Raw genomic sequence first — 18,487 nt, 5'->3', positions numbered from 1 at the left:
GACGACGGACAAAATGCGATCAGAAAAGCTCACTTGAACCTTCGGTTCAGGTGAGCTAAAAAACAACACTTAAAATCATATTAAAATCATATCATCACCAACCTAAATGTTCTGATCTCATTAAAACTTGAATATTTTAGTGAATCTTTAACCACAATAACCAAATGTTTGGCTCGAATTGTTTTGAACACAGCCTTATTTTGCTTTGAAAAAATAATTCAAACAAGTAGCAATCTGGCATCCGATATTGATACCGTAATTGCGCCTTAGTATTTAATAATCTAAGATAGTCTTATGCCATTAGTTGTAATTGAATCAGTGCATGTAATTCATTATAGTAAAAGTGTAAACTGTGAAAAATACAATAGAATTGACATGAATCAACGGATGATGGACACATACTAATTAGATCATTAATGATTCAACTAGATACTCGCGTAAAGAAATTACGTATCGCAGATCTACATTATGTATCCCTCTAAACTGCAAATATTGTTTTAGATGTATGTGTAAATTATTTGATCGCTATTGATTCTAACTATTCTAAAATTTCAACTGATATTCTGGTGAAACCTATTAATGTTTCGAAAAGGGAGGGGGTGTAACAAGTTGGGCGCACTAAACATTTTCATTAAACTATTAATGAAAGTTGAAGAAAACGAACAGTGATCAATCTCATAACTCCTATAAGGAATACAAAATAAAGAGTTGGACAAACACGGATCCCTGGACATACCAGAAGTGAAATCAGATGCCTAGGGGGGGGGGGGGGGGGGGGGGTAGGGGGGGGTGCTTCATCTCCTCTAGATCCCCTACTTTATTATTTTAAAAATTTATACAAGGATTATAATCAAATGTATGGTTTTCTTTCTCCGCAATCTGCGGAGGGGATGGGATTGGGTCTATTTGAATATGGAATTTGCGTAACAAATATGCCCGTTTCAAAGTAGAGGAGAGGCAGTCTAGAACACTCGTTGAAGTCAAGACCCCCTCCCTGATCTGCAAATGAAAATTAGATGGGCAAAATACATATACTATGTTAGATTTAAGGCATACAATCATTATTTGACGAGAGCAGCTACAGCATGATAAAGTAAGTTTTAATTTTGCCTATTCCTCATTTCCTCCATTTTATGACATCTAGGTGTTTCGACACGTATTGGCCGATCTAATTTCAAATCGAAACATCTAGCAATATATAATTTTGATTCAAATAAGCAATTAAACTTACGTACATTTCAATAATTTTTGCAAAAAATGCATGCATGCACACATCATTTGGACTTCATTTTCTCTGATGAGTAAATCCATCGGTAATTAAATTCCGCCATGCATATGCAGAAATCAGTGCTAAATAATTCGTAGCCTGCTTTGTATATCTCTACTTATTATGGTACATGAGGTTACATGTATCATAGATGAACCAATGAATTGCATCAAATAATTCACAAGACGCAGACAGTATATATACCGGTAGAGGTATATACGTGAGCGTCACCACATGTACCTATGTGCCGACAAAATGTTTAGTCCTCGGGTAAATATATTTTTCAATTATTTTTATTATCTATGAAATCTCGGAATATAATACAAAATATTTATTATTACTCTGACATGATAAAAGATTTGCAGAATTTTTTAGCCCCAAGTTTATTGTCGTTCAATTTGGCTATATGTACTTTTAAAATTGTGCAGAGATTCTGTTCGACGTGTTGCGACTCCGTCTTTCATTTCTATTTTGAGTCTATTTTGAACAGAATACACAGGTCTAGAAATATATATTAACATGCGATACAACGACATCTGTCAAACTGTCTGCTGTCAACGTAAACAACGTAAACATGGCGTCAAAAATCACGCGCTTATGTCGTTACCTCATATTTCCTAAAAACACGTCATAACGGCATTCATACAAAATTATTTAATCAAAATAAGGCCCCAACTGTTATGATTTATGCTTTTGTATTTCGAAAATATGACTTTAGTCAAAGTCGTAATCAATATATGTCACGACAATCATGACCTACGTACGTTAATTCGAGTTGCGCAGTGATTTCAAAAACGTCACAATCATATCCCCTTAAAGACCCATCTCATGACCGTACGGTCAGTGAAAATGTAGGCGGAGCCTAATCTAAACAGATGTTATTTACCGGGAGTGGCCAGGGTCTACCAAGGTGTTAATTACTATACCCCATGGCACTCAAAGAAATACAGAGACAGGACATGGTAGAAATCTACCTGTCCATGCTTTTTTATATACAGGACCTGTCTCAGGGACCTCTGCATAATTTCTGTGGTCATGGTGTTTGAATAATGGTTGTATTCCTAAGGGTAGCTGACACACATTCTACACCCACCCCCTCTTTCTCTCAGTCATTGACTCAATGAATAATTTCTGTTATAAATATAGAGGTATCATAAATTGATGACAAATTATTTCAATAAGTTACAAGTTTTAGAAATTATTGTGGAAATTATTGTTTGATTTCTGATTGTGTAATTCATAATACATGTACATAGAGGGGAGAAAATTACAATTATATTGAAATTGCATTGTTCAGGGATCTTTTTTAAAACAATTGAATTACAAGAAAATAGCAGTTGTGGACAGGTCAATGCTATCAAAACTCAGGTATACTGGGCTTCCTCAAGATCTAATGAATGCCTGTAGATACTGGCTGTTATTGTTATCAAAACACCTCTCTGGGGTAGCTCCAGACCACAGTGTCTGCAGATGTCACTCCACCTGAGATCTATTGCTAAATGTTTGATTGACAGGCAGTTTACAATTTGGGGGTGCTAACTTAAAATTGGGTCTTTAAAACAAAAGTTTAATCAATAGATCTTTTACACCTTGTATTACATTACTGTAAACGTATTATATTTGGCGTGTACGATATTTGGCAGAAATTGTTTTTTCAACAAGTTAGCGTAGATTTGATTTAGCGCATTCCTGAATTACTTTAAACATCTAGATTTACGGATGGCATTTAGCGATGTACTTGATTTAGCGGAAGCTGCGTTCCGCCAAAGGCGCTAAATATAATACACAGCCAAATGTAATACATTTACAGTATATTATAAACCTTTGAATTTGCAAAGGACAAGGGCCAAAATTTGTCCAATGTTAAAACACTATATTTTACTGTTATTCTGATTAACTGCGACTAGTGTCATCAATTTCAGTCATTTTTATATTGATTTTGATATTAATTTTGGGGCAAATTAATGAAAAAAAACAAACAAACAAAAAATCACAGATTTCTGGAAACAATAAATAACTTTTATATCAAACAAGAAATAACAAAACAAACATTTCCACATATTAGAATTCATTATACAGGATTACACTGAAAACAATTATGAACAATAAATATGCCTGAATTCCTCATTTTGGGGGAAAGCAAGCAATTTTTGCACAAAAAATCACAGATTTCTGGAAACAGTGAATAACTTTTATAGCAAACAAAAAATAACACGAAAATCAACAGCATATGTTAGAACCCACTCCACAGTATTATATTGAAAAAAATTGTGAACAATAGATAAACCTAAATTCCTCATTTTGGGGGAAAACAGGCGATTTTTGCACAAAAAATCACAGATTTCTGGAAACAGTGAATAACTTTTATAGCAAACAAAACATAACACAAAAATCAACTGCATATATTATAACCCACTACACAACTTTACAATGAAAAATATCAAGAACAATATATAAGCCTAAATTCCTCATTTTGGGGGAAAACAAGCGATTTTTGCACAAAAAATCACAGATTTCTGGAAACAGTGAATAACTTTTATAGGTAACGAAAAATAAAACAAAAATCAACAGCATATGTTGAAACCCACTACACAGTATTATATTGGAAAAAATTGTGAACAATAGATAAACCTAAATTCCTCATTTTGGGGGGAAAACAGACGATTTTTGCACAAAAAATCACAGATTTCTGGAAACAGTGAATAACTTTTATAGCAAACAAAACATAACACAAAAATCAACAGCATATGTTAGAACTCACTACACAGTATTATATTGAAAAAAATTGTGAACAATAGATAAACCTAAATTCCTCATTTTGGGGGAAAACAGGCGATTTTTGCACAAAAAATCACAGATTTCTGGAAACAGTGAATAACTTTTATAGCAAACAAAACATAACACAAAAATCAACTGCATATATTATAACCCACTACACAACTTTACATTGAAAAATATCAAGAACAATATATAAGCCTAAATTCCTCATTTTGGGGGAAAACAAGCGATTTTTGCACAAAAAATCACAGATTTCTGGAAACAGTGAATAACTTTTATAGGTAACGAAAAATAAAACAAAAATCAACAGCATATGTTGAAACCCACTACACAGTATTATATTGGAAAAAATTGTGAACAATAGATAAACCTAAATTCCTCATTTTGGGGGGAAAACAGACGATTTTTGCACAAAAAATCACAGATTTCTGGAAACAGTGAATAACTTTTATAGCAAACAAAACATAACACAAAAATCAACAGCATATGTTAGAACTCACTACACAGTATTATATTGAAAAAAATTGTGAACAACAGATAAGCCTAAATTCCTCATTTTGGGGGAAAACAAGCGATTTTTACACAAAAAATCACAAATTTCTGGAAACAGTGAATAACTTTTATAGCAAACAAAAAATAACACAAAAATCAACTGCATATATTAGAACCCACTACACAACTTTACACTGGAAAAAATTGAGAACAATATATAAGCCTAAATTCCTCATTTTGGGGGAAAACAAGCGATTTTTGCACAAAAAATCACAGATTTCTGGAAACATTGAATAACTTTTATAGGTAACAAAAAATAACACAAAAATCAACAGCATATGTTAGAACCCACTACACAGTATTATATTGGAAAAAATTGTGAACAATAGATATGCCTAAATTCCTCATTTTTACACAAAAATCACAGATTTCTGGAAACAGTGAATAACTTTTGTAGCAAAAATATTGTAACAAATTGTGGCATCCAGGACATGCATGAAGATTTCTTACATAAAAATACTTTAATAGCACCTTGCGCTATATATGTGCAGACTACTCTTCTGTGGCACTGTCCTCACTTTCCGATTCTTCCATCGGTTCTGGAATCACAGCAGCATATTCCAGAGAGTTTGCCCAGTTCTGCACACCTGTGATGGATTCGTTGTGCCGTCCATATCCTAGATACCACAGTACTGAGGCCACATGCGCACATGCCCCAACAGCTCGTGCATCAGCCTGTCACACTTCCACTGGAGTACTGAATCCACAGTAGGTACTGCTTGGAAGAGATGTGGCGACTCTGGATTCGAACACGTAGGACATCAGAAACTTCAGAATTCACCATGATGCTGTAGTCACCATCTTCAATGAGATGCTCTGTAGTGTAACTCCTGGCAAGTTTCAGTTGGTATATACCTACTGTCAAATTGCGGAGTTCATCAGGAGAAAGCCTTGGAAACTCCACTACACAGTCTTCAGCATCTAAGGCCTTCCATGAGCTGATTCTTCTATGCAGTGCCTCAGATTCCACTCTTTCTTGGAGCATGTTTCTCTGTGATGCTAGTACAAAGTACTTTTATGTTATATTTGTTTACAAACAGTTAAATGTAAACCATGATAAACCTACTTCCGTTTCAAAGTGGAACTTAGAGCTGGTAGCTTATGGAATAGAAATATGTGTTAAGGATGTTTTACTGTATGTTTTAAGACTACCAAGGACTCTGCTATCCAGGGTTTCCAATACAGAATACTTCATAGAATTCTGTCTGTCAATCTTTAAAAGAAATCAATGTTGTGTCTTTTAATTGTTATACGTTTTGTAATGGTTAAGTTAAGACAATTCAATATATTTTCAATGGATGTGCAAAATATCTATTATGGAGCAATCTGAGCATGCACATTTATTACACACTTTCCAAAAGAATAGGGTTTAATGTATTCAATATTCTATTAGGTGAACTCCCATTGGCTAAAGGCAACGGAATCGTAAACTTCCTTTTCCTATATACAAAACAATATCTTTTTTCTTGTTTGAAAACAAAATTGCCAAGAGTATTGGAATTATTGTTTTATCTATTTAACAAATATAAGGTTGCAAAATGTATTGCTTATCAGAATTTAGAAATACAAAAAAAAAATTGAAAATACCTGATATGAATGGAAAACACTTTCTGACATCAAAAATCATAATTTCGCTATTTCAAGCAAAGTTTTGAAACTACTTCTATTTATGAGTGAAAGTTGTTAAAATGACATCTGTTCTCATGTCTTATGTTAATATGTGTGAAAAAAAAGATAATTAAAAAAAAAACCAAATAATTTCAGTTCGCAATTCAGCACGTACATTAATTTTGGAAATAGTTTCAAATCAATTCCGCAAAACGAAAACATCACATCCGCAGAAATGCATACATGTACGTTTAAAACCCCGTATCAGATCGGCTCGCCCTTGTTTACGTGGCCTGTAATGAAAAAGTAAAAACCAGTTTTGTCATCGTGAAATAACTGTGTTGTCGATAGCAAATGCATTTACAACTAACAAAATAGAAAGTTAAACAATGCCACGTTTAAGCAATGATTCACACTCTTACTTTCACATCCCCCATCCTACACACGTACGGGGGTTTCTATCACTTGCAATCATTCATTAGAAAACTTCCTTCCACATACTTGTAAAGGGGGAAAGAATAGTGGGTATTTTACAGGAAAGTTTCGGAGAAACTGCCTTACGCAGTTTCCATTTGCAATTCCTCTCTTATGTGTCTTATGATTCCAAATTGAGGGTTAGTTTTGTCTAAGAATTAACGACAACCCATGAATGTATTGCCTCATTGACGATTTAGCGCGCATCCAGGGAGGGGAGGGGTGTTAAAACGTATTTGTTAAAAAGTATTTTTGCATTCATCTTATGAAGAATACAAAATTAGCAGTAGAGCAAATACGGACCCCTGGAAAAATCAGAAGTGGGATCACGTGCCTTGCAGAAGTAAGCGCCCCCTGTTGACAGGTCACACCTACCCTGAGCCATACAATTTTTACCGGGTAAACAGAATTATTCGTGTATACAAACCAGGATCTAAAGAACGGCCTAACAATTAATATAAAACACGTGAGGCAGAATTTGAGCCAATGACAGTTTTATACGATAATGCATACACTAACAGGAAGAGTTTCGAATTCAGGTTTTTTCGCTGTTGCTAAATAAAGCGATTTGTGAACGAATCAAGAACACCACGCGATAGAAACATTTTAGCGGCATTTTCGATTAATAAGCGCAGCGATAACGGCAAAAAGTGGTAAGTTAACAGCTTTGAAAAAAACCTCAGTAAGCACACTGATTTCATTAGATTGTAAGCGATTGCTAGAAAAACCGTTGATGAAATTATTGTATTTCGTTTTCTTTGAAATGAGAAAGAAACATAAAGTGTAATTCTGAAACTATAGGAAATAGTTTTGCTTAAAAATGAAAGAGGCATTAGCTGTGAAAGTGATGGCAACCATTTTGTTCTCTCAATGCCAAAGGAATATATATTAATAGCTAATAAAAACAATCAATTTGTACAAAAACACGAGAAACCTAATAAATATACGTTTTATAACCGGTTTTACATTTTAGTGTAAAGAAATATGTAAGGAAAAATCACTGCAAAACAATAATTATTCAATCACGAAAATCACAAATTCATGTATCTGCTTTGAAGTTAAAAAGTATTTGAAATCATTAAATAGTGGTGTACTTACTGAAGTATATAATATAATAAAGACAATTTCCATTGAATTCGAGTTTTGGTGACTAAATGACAGCTAATGCCCTTTTAATTTTTCGTCTTGACGCATATTCATTTCGAAATCCGTTATATATTTTTTTAAATTTTATATCTTTCCATGTGAATTTAGAAAAAAATGTTAGATGAGTCTAAAAGTATTTCAAATCTTGAAACTTGTATGAAAATCTCTTTTTATGAATAACACAATCATGCGTTTTATTTCATTATGTTTACTGCGCCTCGCTGACGTCATAAGATTCCATCGATTGATTAACACGACTGCCACAGAAACTTTCATATATGTTCACTCGTCCACTTATTCGCAAGTTATGGAACTCCATTCTGCTGTTTTAGAAGATTAATTCTGCATGCATACATTTGCATGCATTTTATCAAAGATCGCATGAATAGCATTTCTACTTTCTACAGCTGCAACCATCATTATCAATCGAGCACTTTTCTGTAAAATCAATGTCTTTTTTTCCGATTGAGAAAAGTTTTATATAATAACAATACAAATTTGTTTCAAGATATCTCTTGAAACTTTGGGTGCTTTTTCCCATTGAATTTTCAGAGTTTGTTTCATATTCAATTTAAATGACACCCAAATCATTAATGTACACACTAAGTTTCTGAATCTCTGATATACAAAATAACCTTCTAAATCTCTGATATACACACTAACCTACTAAATCTCTGATATACACACTAACCTTCTAAATCTCTGATATACACACTAACCTTCTAAATCTCTGATATACACACTAACCTTCTAAATCTCTGATATACACACTAACCTTCTAAATCTCTGATATACACATTAACCTTCTAAATCTCTGATATACACACCAACCTTCTAAATCTCTGATATACACACTAACCTTCTAAATCTCTGATATACACACTAATCTTCTAATTCTCTGATATACACACTAACCTTCTAAATCTCTGATATACACACTAACCTTCTAAATCTCTGATATACACACTAACCTTCTAAATCTCTGATATACACATTAACCTTCTAAATCTCTGATATACACACCAACCTTCTAAATCTCTGATATACACACTAACCTTCTAAATCTCTGATATATGGGGCTCGCGGCGGGTGTGACCGGTCAACAGGGGATGCTTACTCCTCCTAGGCACCTGATCCCACCTCTGGTGTGTCCAGGGGTCCGTGTTTGCCCAACTATCTATTTTGTAATGCTTGTAGGAGTTATGAGATTGATCACTGTTCGTTATCTTCATCTTGCATATACACACTAACCTTCTAAATCTCTGATATACACACTAACCTTCTAAATCTCTGATATACACACTAACCTTCTAAATCTCTGATATACACACCGACCTTTTAAATCTCTGATATACAAACTAACCTTCTAAATCTCTGATATACAAACTAACCTTCTAAATCTCTGAGATACAAAATAACCATTTAAATCTCTGATATACAAATTAACCTTCTAAATCTCCGATATACAAAATAACCATTTAAATTTCTGATATACAAACTAACCTTCTAAATCGCTGATATACAAAATAACCATTTAAATTTCTGATATACAAACTAACCTTCTAAATCGCTGATATACACAATAACCTTGTAAATTTCTGATATACACACTAATATTCTAAATCTCTGATATACAAACTAACCTTCTAAATCTCTGATATACACACTAACCTTCTAAATCTCTGATATACAAATTAACCTTCTAAATCTCTGATATACAAACTAACCTTCCAAATCTCTGATATACAAAATAACCATTTAAATCTCTGATATACAAACTAACCTTTTAAATCTCTGATATACACACTAACCTTGTAAATTTCTGATATACACACTAATATTCTGAATCTCTGATATACACACTAACCCTCTAAATCTCTGATATACACACCAACCTTCTAAATCTCTGATATACACACTAACCTTTTAAATCTCTGATATACAAAATAACCATTTAAATCTCTGATATACAAACTAACCTTCTAAATCTCTGATATACAAAATAACCATTTAAATCTCTGATATACAAATTAACCTTCTAAATCTCTGATATACAAACTAACCTTCTAAATCTCTGATATACACACTAACCTTGTAAATTTCTGATATACACACTAATATTCTGAATCTCTGATATACACATTAACCTTCTAAATCTCCTATATACACACTAACCTTCTAAATCTCTTACATACACACTAACCTTCTTAATCTCTGATGTACACACCAACCTTCTAAATCTCTGATATACACACTAATCTTCTAAATCTCTGATATACACACGAAGTTTCTAAATCTCTGATAAACACACTAACTTTCTAAATCTCTGATATACGAACTAAACTTTTAAATCTCTGATATACAAAATAATCTTCCAGATCTCTGATATACACACTAATCTTCTTTATCTATCTATCTATCTATCTATATACTAATCTTCTAAATTTCTGATATACACACGTACCTTCCAGATCTCTGATATGCACACCAACCTTCTAAATCTGATATATATATACAGCCTTCAAAATCTCTGATATATACACTAACCTTCTAAATATCTGATATACACACTTACCTTCGAAATCTCTGATATACACACTAACCTTCTAAATATTAAAATACCGCATTAGACATATCAAAACAAAATTACGTACCATCTATCCCTATGTTTTTAGTAAACCAGAAGTGATAAAAGAATTACATGTAGATATATTACATGAGGAAGATGTTTTCGTTCCAGCTGACAAAGCTGGTAACAACAATGTCTTTATTTGTAAGGCTCATTATTACCGCTTTATTTTAAACGAACTTGGCATTAATTCCACTTTTGGTAAATGTATTTATGCCCCAACTGTCCTTTCAAAAGATGAAATTCTTCAAAACCATGCTTAAGTTTTAGACACATTTAATATCCTAGTTAATGTGTCGAATGAATATGAATTACCGTACCTATACTGGATTCCTAAACGTTATACATGTAAAAACCCTTACAAACAAAGATACATTGTTGGATCCAGTAAGTGCTCTACCAAGTCTCTAGCTTTGCTCCTCACGAAAATATTAACATCTGTGAAGGAAAAACTTCAAACGTACTGTGCCACTATTTATGCCAGAGGTGGTGGAAATCAAATATGAATTCTAAAAGAATTCTAAAGAACTTTTAGTAAACTTGAAATCGCAAAACTTTTCTCAAATCAACAGCATCAAAACGTATGACTTTTTAACACTTTACACGACCATTCCTCACGATAAATTAAAGACTTGGCTGTTTGACATCATAGACAGTTGCTTCTTCAACAAAAACGGAAAACGGAAATATTCATAACTAGTGATTAGTCATCCAGAAAAATAATTTGTTAAACGCCATTCTGATTTCACGCACAAGTACTCTGAAATTGAAATAAAAAATATGCTGGAGTTCCCCATTGAAAATATCTTCGTAATATCAAGTGATCAGGTCTTCCAATAGTCTGTTGGGATTCCCATTGGCACGAATTGTGCTCCTTTGTTACCTGACCTGTTTTTATATTTATATGAAGCAGAATTTATTAAAAGAAACTTCTCTGGAGAAGAAAACATTTCTTGCTGTGGCCTTCAATGGGACAGTTAGATATATCGACGACGTTTTATCTATTTACAATGTTAATTTTCATTCACATGTCCATTCGATATAACTCCGTGACCTCATTATAAGACACCACAGAGTCATCCACTTCTGCTTTATACTTAGATATTTGATTGAAAATAGATATCAATGACAAACAAACCACTTAACTTTTTGATAAACGGGATGATTTCATCTTCTCCATCGTCAACTTCTCATATTTATGTAGTAATATTCCATTATCACCTGTATATGGTGTTAATATCTCTCAAATGATTCGATACGGACGAGCTTCTTCTGCGTATGATCAGTTATTAAATCGAGACAGGTTACTGACAAACAAGTTGATGGTACAGAGGTTTCAACAGTCTCGTTTAAAGTCGTTTAAATTATATGGTTCTTACAACAATCTAGTTTGCCAATACAACCTATCATTGGGTCAAATGCTGTCTAACGTGTTTCATACCGATTGTTAGGCAGTTCTTGGGACACTAAGTTTGAGTACAGATAGCCCAGTTTAGCTAATCAAGATATACACGTAGGGATCACGGCGGATGTGACCGGGCGATAATGGATGCTTACTCCTCCTAGGCACCTGATCCCGCCTTTGGTATATCCAGGGGTCCGTATTTGCCCAACTCACTATTTTGTATTGCTTATAGGAGTCATGAGATTGATCACTGTTCATTATATCCATCTTTCATATACACTAACCTTCTGATTCTCTGATATACAAACCAACCTTCTAATTCGCTGATATACACACTAACGTTCTAAATCTCAGATATATACACTAATCTTCTAAATATAATGTGTACATTAATCCCGTGGGGATACGGTTTAGAATAGGTCCTCAGTACCCCCTTACTTGTCGTGAGAGGGAACTAAATGGGGCGGTCCTTCGGATGAGACCGTAAAAACCGAGGCCCCGTGTCACAGCAGGTGTGGCACGATAAAGATCCCCCCTGCTCAATGGCTATAAGCGCCGAGGATAGGTTTAAATTTTACAGTCCATCACCGGCAGTGGTGACGTCTCCATATGAGTGAAATATTCTCGAGGTACGTAAAACAATCATTCAATCTAACCTTCTAAATCTAATATACACACTAACCTTCTAAATATCTGATATATGCACTAACCTTCTAAACCTGACATATACACTAACCTTCTAAATCTGGTATATACACCAATCTTGCCAATCGGATATGTTCACTAACCTTCTAAATCTTTAATTACTGATATTAGTCCTGGTTTATTGTATTTCTGGAAATGTATGTCGTTTTAAAAATTTAGAATAGTAATTATTTTCGATCACCTGCATTTTATACCTTAATCAAGAATAGTTAACGAATTCAAGTGTGAGCGCATACTGTTACCCGTATTATAAAATGTGTTTAGATTCAAATACCTTTATTTCATGTGATGTACAAGTGTATAAGTTTTGTAATATGGATATGCCTCAAATAAAAAAAATCTTAATTTAAGACGTTTTGTTGAACAATAAAACCTGTCCATCACAAAAAGAGGTTCGTGTAGTTCCCTTTCCATTGAAATGGTTCCATACAGACATCACTGAAAAAAGGAGAATATGACTAAGATAATCGATATTTTAAATCCTAAAAAAGTGCAAAATTGAGAATTGGACAAACAGAGACACATCAAATGTTCTAAAAAATGAAAGCAATGACAAGGCCAGTACCTAGTGAACTTCCTGATTGGATTTCTACACAGTTATCAAGCTCTTTGTAGATTACATCCCTTTATCGTCTCAAGCCCTACTCCACTCCCTGATAAAACTTGCATTGGGGTATAGAATATAGCTCTTGTTCACAAACTATCATATTTTAATGACAAAATTTCAATCCTGTGCACCAACTTTAAAAGCTTTAATTGATTGATTGTATCTTGTTTAACACCCCCTGGAGAATTCGTCACTCATATCGAGACGTCAATAAGACCGGTGAGGGCTTTAAGGTACTCAATGTATAATGAGCATATTTCATATCTAGTAAATGGATGATGGGATGTACTGTAATCATAGTATCATTTTGAAGAGATCATCAAATAAAAATAATCCACCATAGGAATTTTCAAAATTTCTATTGCTGTTTGATTTATTTCACATAGAATTTTACATTGAAGTCTATGGGAAGATCATGATTTCTCAAATTATTTCTAAAAGAAATCACATTTTCATACAATTCTCTTGGTAAAAAGTTACACATATTTTCTCTTTATGAAATGAAATTAATCATTTACTGTACATATTTTTAGGAAATCAGATTCTTCTTACAAATACGAAGGACATATAACTCTTCAAAAAGAGGATTGAATATGGTCGTTTCCACGAAACAAGTGCCGGATTGGACCTTGATTTTGGTTCTGGATCCCCCCCCCCCGTTTTTTTAGCTCTTTTTCACATTTCGTTATATTTTCGAATCTCGACTTCTCCATCATATTTTGATTTGATTAATTTAGCTGAGGGTTTTAGACATTTCCAACATGAACATGCTGTATTATGAAGTTTGTTTTTACTGGTATCAAATTACATCGTCGTTTAAGTTCCCAACGACAACAATGGCTAGTATTGATTGGCTATAACATTCGAATTGAACAATAGCAAATACATGGATTATCAAACTTTGCTTACGACAGATGTAACGTTGTCTGTTTGTATCCAAGACCTATAAGGTCATTTTGACCTATAAAACACGTGAGAAATTTTCATAATTTTATAATCCTCTGTAACAATGTAAATTCGAAGTTTCCTGAATTCAATTGTCCTGTTTACATATTCCCAAGTTCCAAACAGATTTTCTGCTTTGTTTCAGGTATCAAGCCCTTGAACTTGATTCCATGAGATGGGTACAATTCGAATGTGCGAAACCTGTGGTCAGGAATTCAAGACCAATTTTGGATTGCGTAGACATGTAAAAATGAAACATCAACCAGAGAAATTGTCATTCATTTGTTGCCAGTGCAACACACGCTTTTACACATTGTGAACATTTTACATAGTATTCTGAATACACGAGGTGCATGCATGTACCATGACAGCCCTACAGAGATACTGTTAATCTTTTACAGTGATTTTTACTTACGTTGATTTGTTATTTCATTGAACCAGAAGTGTTCTTAACTATTGCTTGTTATTGATTATATTTCAATGTTACTGCGGATTTATTGAACTGATTACAAAACTAGAAAAATATTGTATTGGAGAGTATTCTCTGTAGAAAACGCTCATCAGAGCAAATATTGAAAAAACCCACCTTGGACAGAACTGCTTTTCATGAAGGTTCATATCTCAGCAACAGGAGTGGCATTGCAAATTTCTGACAAATGTCTTTTTATTTTCTTCATCCGTATATGCACTATAAGGTTAAATTCAATGTAATTACAAGAAACAAAAAGTTTTGAAATACAAAGATGTTGATATTTACTACATTCCACAAAACACTTTCTAGTAAGTAATTATCATTGTAAGTGAGTTGACCTCGATATCATGCATGCCATATGCACTGATATAATTAGAATTAAAATAATAGAGATGTTTTCAAAAGAAAATAAATCCCGCTTTAGCAATCAAAACCGGTTCCAGTAGAAGTAAACATATGATAGATACAAGTGTCTGGGGACAAACGATTAAGCATTGAAATCATGAACACCTCAACATCTTATTGTCATAATTGTCATTGGACAGCTTTGTGAAATGTAAACCATCATGCATGAAGAGATGATTATACTTCAATGCATGCTCCATTTTAATACTTCCATGCAGATATCACAAACGCTAAGTGGAAGGAAAGCAAACATGGTAACTGTATACAATATAAATGTATTTGCTTCTGCAAGGTGAAGAGTTTTCAACAACAAAAAGTTATCTATTGATCTTCAAGAACAAGGCTCTTTCTTACGTGTGGCAGAACATTAGATTCATGTGTACAGTGAAATTCTCAAACAATTAAAGGGTTTGAAGCTGTCTGTTCCGGCTTACTGATAGTCCCTTGCTCAACGTGCTCTTTCAGGTTTGTGTAAACCATGGTCTTAATAGGAGACATTGAATAGAACACAACTTTTAAGCTTAAAGATGTCTGTTCCTGATGGAATTTCTAAGAAAAAATGCATGCATTTAAGAAAGGGTACAATCCAGAGCCAAAAAAGATGTCCAATCCGGCATGTTTATTAAACAGCTCGAAAACAAAAATTGTTTGGATAGGATAAAAAAAATCAAAGCAGGTCTTTCATCATTCTAGATGGAAACTTGACTGAGGTTCGACAACTTTTAACTTATTAGGTATTTCAGTAGACTTACAACAAATTACAAATTCAAACTACAGCATACAGATTCCTAACAATACGAACATGCAACAACATTGGAAAAGATGCGTTCTAACACCAATTGGTCGGATTACAGTGGTTAAACATTAATTATTTCGAATTTAAACCATTTATTGCTATCATTGAGTAAAGGTATTTTTGAATTTATTTGGAATGGAAATTGTGACAAAGTAAAACGTTCTATTGTAACTCAAGATCACGAACATGGATATCTAGGAATTGGGAAATCAATAATTTTATCATATCTTGAAAATGTTCATGGTTGAAAAGTTATTGGTGGGACAAATCCTGGGTAGATAGATAGAAGCAATCAATGGTCATGATGTTGTTAAAAAATCACTTGATTTCGGAGATGCACTATCTCTGAATGTGTTATTCCAGAAAACAATATTCTATAAGGGAAGCTATATTAGTATTTCTGTGTTGTATAATTCAAATATTAGAGTGTGTATGAAAACACTGCTGATCACAATCTGGTATAAAAAAGGTGTAAAACTCATTGATGATTTCTTAGATGACAATGGAGATCTTTTATCACGTAATCTTTTTTCAACAAAAATATGATATTCAAGTTTGCATATTACAATATAACAGTGTATTGAGTGCAATATCAACTCATCTGAAAGTGTTTGAAAACAAAGGTTTCATCAATAGATCTTTTACACCTTATATTACATTATATTATAAACATTTGATTTTGCAAATTTGTTTAGAAAAAGTTAAATGCAAGGTGAAGATAACGAATAGTGATCAATCTCATAACTCCTATAAGCAAAACAAAATAGATTGTTGGGCAAACACGGAACCCTGGATACACCAGAGGTGCGATCAAGTGCCGAGGAGGAGTAAGCATCCCCTGTTGACCGGTCACACCCACCGTGAACCCTATATCCTGATCAGGTAAACGGAGTTATCCGCAGTCAAAATCAGTGTGCCAAGAACGGCTTAACAATCGGTATGAAACATGTCAGACAGCATTTGACCCAATGCAAGGTTGTATTGACGAAGTAGATCGTTATAACGACCACAGAATTTGCGAAATGCTGACTTCAATCGAGACTGTTGAAATCCCTGTACCATCAACTTGATTGTCAGTAGCTTACCTCGATTTAAAAACTGACTATACCCAGAACAAACTCTTGCATATCGAATCAGTTGAGATATATAAACACCATATGCAGGTGATAATGGAATATTGCTACATAAATGTGGGAAGTTGACGATGGAGAAGCTGAAATCATCCCTTTTGTCATACAGTTGAGTTGTTAGTTTGCCGTTGATGTCTACTTTTAATAAAATATCTAAGTATGAAGCAGAAGTGGACGACTCTGTGGTGTCTTTTATTTCGAGCTCACAGGGATATATCAAATCGACATATGAATGAAAGCTGTCATTGTTAATAGACAAAACGTCATCGATATATCTAAAAGTCGAATTGAAGGTCACAGCGAGATATTTTTTCTTCTCATGTAGAAGTTTTTGAATAAATTCTGCTTCACATGAATATAAAAACAGGTCAGCTAACAAAGGAGCACAATTCGTGCCCATGGGAATTCCAACAGACTGTTGGAAGACCTGATCACCAAAGACCACGAAGATATTGTCAATGAGGAACTCTAGCATATTTTGTTTTTATTTCAACTTCAGAGTACTTGTGCGTGGAATCAGAGTGGTGTTTAACAAAGTAAGTTTTTGAATGACTGATCACTAGATATGAATATTTCCGTTTTCCGTTTTTGTTGAAGAAGCAACTGTCTATGATGTCAAATAGTCTAGTCTTTAATTTATCGCGAGGAATGGTCGTGTATAGTTTTGAAAAGTCATAGGTTTTAATGCTATTGATTTGGGAAAAATCCTGCGATTTCAAGTTTGCTAAAAGTTCTTTAAAATTTTTTAGAATCCACATTTGATTAACACCACTTCTGGCATATGTAGTCGCACAGTAAGTTTGAAGTTTCTTCTACACAGCTGTTAACATTTTCGTAAACCATGATATACATATACCTACTTCTGTTTCATAGTGGAAGTTAGAGCTGATAGCTTATGGAATGGAAATATGTGTTAAGGATGTTTTTATTTTATACCTTAAGACTACCAAGACCTCTGCTACCCAATGGTTACAATACATAATACTTCATAGAATTCTGCCTGTCAATTATTATCTTAAAACAATCAATGTTGTGTCTTTTAATTGTTGTACCTTTTGTAATGATGAAGTTGAGACAATTCAATATGTTTTCATTGGATGTGAAAAAATATATATTATTGGAGAAATCTGAACCTGCACATTTATTAAACAATTTCCGAAAGATCAGGTGTTAATGTAATTAATGTTTCATTAGGTGAACTCCCATTATCTAAAGACAACGAAATTGTAAACTTCCTTTTCCTATGTACAAAACAATATATTTTTTCTTGTTTAAAAAAAGCGAATTGCCAAGATTATTTGAATTATTGTGATATCTATACAACAAATACAAGGTTGAAAAATGTATAGCATATCAGGATTTAGAAATACAAAACATTTGCAACAATACATGGTATGTATGGAAAACACTTTCTGACAACATAAAAAAATCATAATTTCGCTATTTTAAGCGAAGTTTTGTCCTACGTTTGAAACTACTTTTATTTATAAGTGAAAGTTGTTAAAGTAGTGATTGCAAGGTATCACGTGGTTTATCCGTGTAGTATCTAAAAAGAGACTATTTTGTTT

General features: G+C 33.5%; 3 long non-coding RNA genes across 4 annotated transcripts in view; 1 reads left to right on the top strand and 2 right to left on the bottom strand.

Moving 5' to 3' along the window:
- Positions 1 to 3,272: 3,272 nt before the first annotated feature.
- LOC130047518 (uncharacterized) lies at positions 3,273 to 10,214 on the bottom strand. Its single transcript, XR_008796408.1, has 2 exons — positions 8,881 to 10,214; positions 3,273 to 6,498 (listed from the first exon to the last, which is right to left on the bottom strand). It is a non-coding gene; the product is annotated as an uncharacterized LOC130047518 (long non-coding RNA).
- Positions 6,518 to 14,646, top strand: LOC125654806 (uncharacterized). Of its 2 annotated transcripts, none has more exons than XR_007362481.2 (2): positions 6,518 to 7,332; positions 14,262 to 14,646. It is a non-coding gene; the product is annotated as an uncharacterized LOC125654806 (long non-coding RNA). The 2 variants fall into 2 exon arrangements; XR_008796407.1 differs by lacking the exon at positions 6,518 to 7,332 and adding an exon at positions 12,977 to 14,143.
- Positions 12,824 to 18,487, bottom strand: part of LOC125654805 (uncharacterized) — an 18,234-nt gene continuing 12,570 nt past the window's right edge. The window contains exons 3-4 of the long non-coding RNA XR_007362479.2: positions 14,703 to 14,804; positions 12,824 to 13,002 (exon numbers count right to left, since the gene is read on the bottom strand). This is a non-coding gene — a long non-coding RNA (uncharacterized LOC125654805). The remainder of the gene's footprint in view (positions 13,003 to 14,702; positions 14,805 to 18,487) is intronic.

The sequence above is a fragment of the Ostrea edulis genome, chromosome 7 (genome assembly GCF_947568905.1).
Source record: "Ostrea edulis chromosome 7, xbOstEdul1.1, whole genome shotgun sequence".
Lineage (NCBI taxonomy): Eukaryota > Metazoa > Mollusca > Bivalvia > Ostreida > Ostreidae > Ostrea > Ostrea edulis.
The sequence above is the reverse complement of the archived record's forward strand: the minus strand, read 5'-3'. Positions and strand labels throughout refer to the sequence as shown.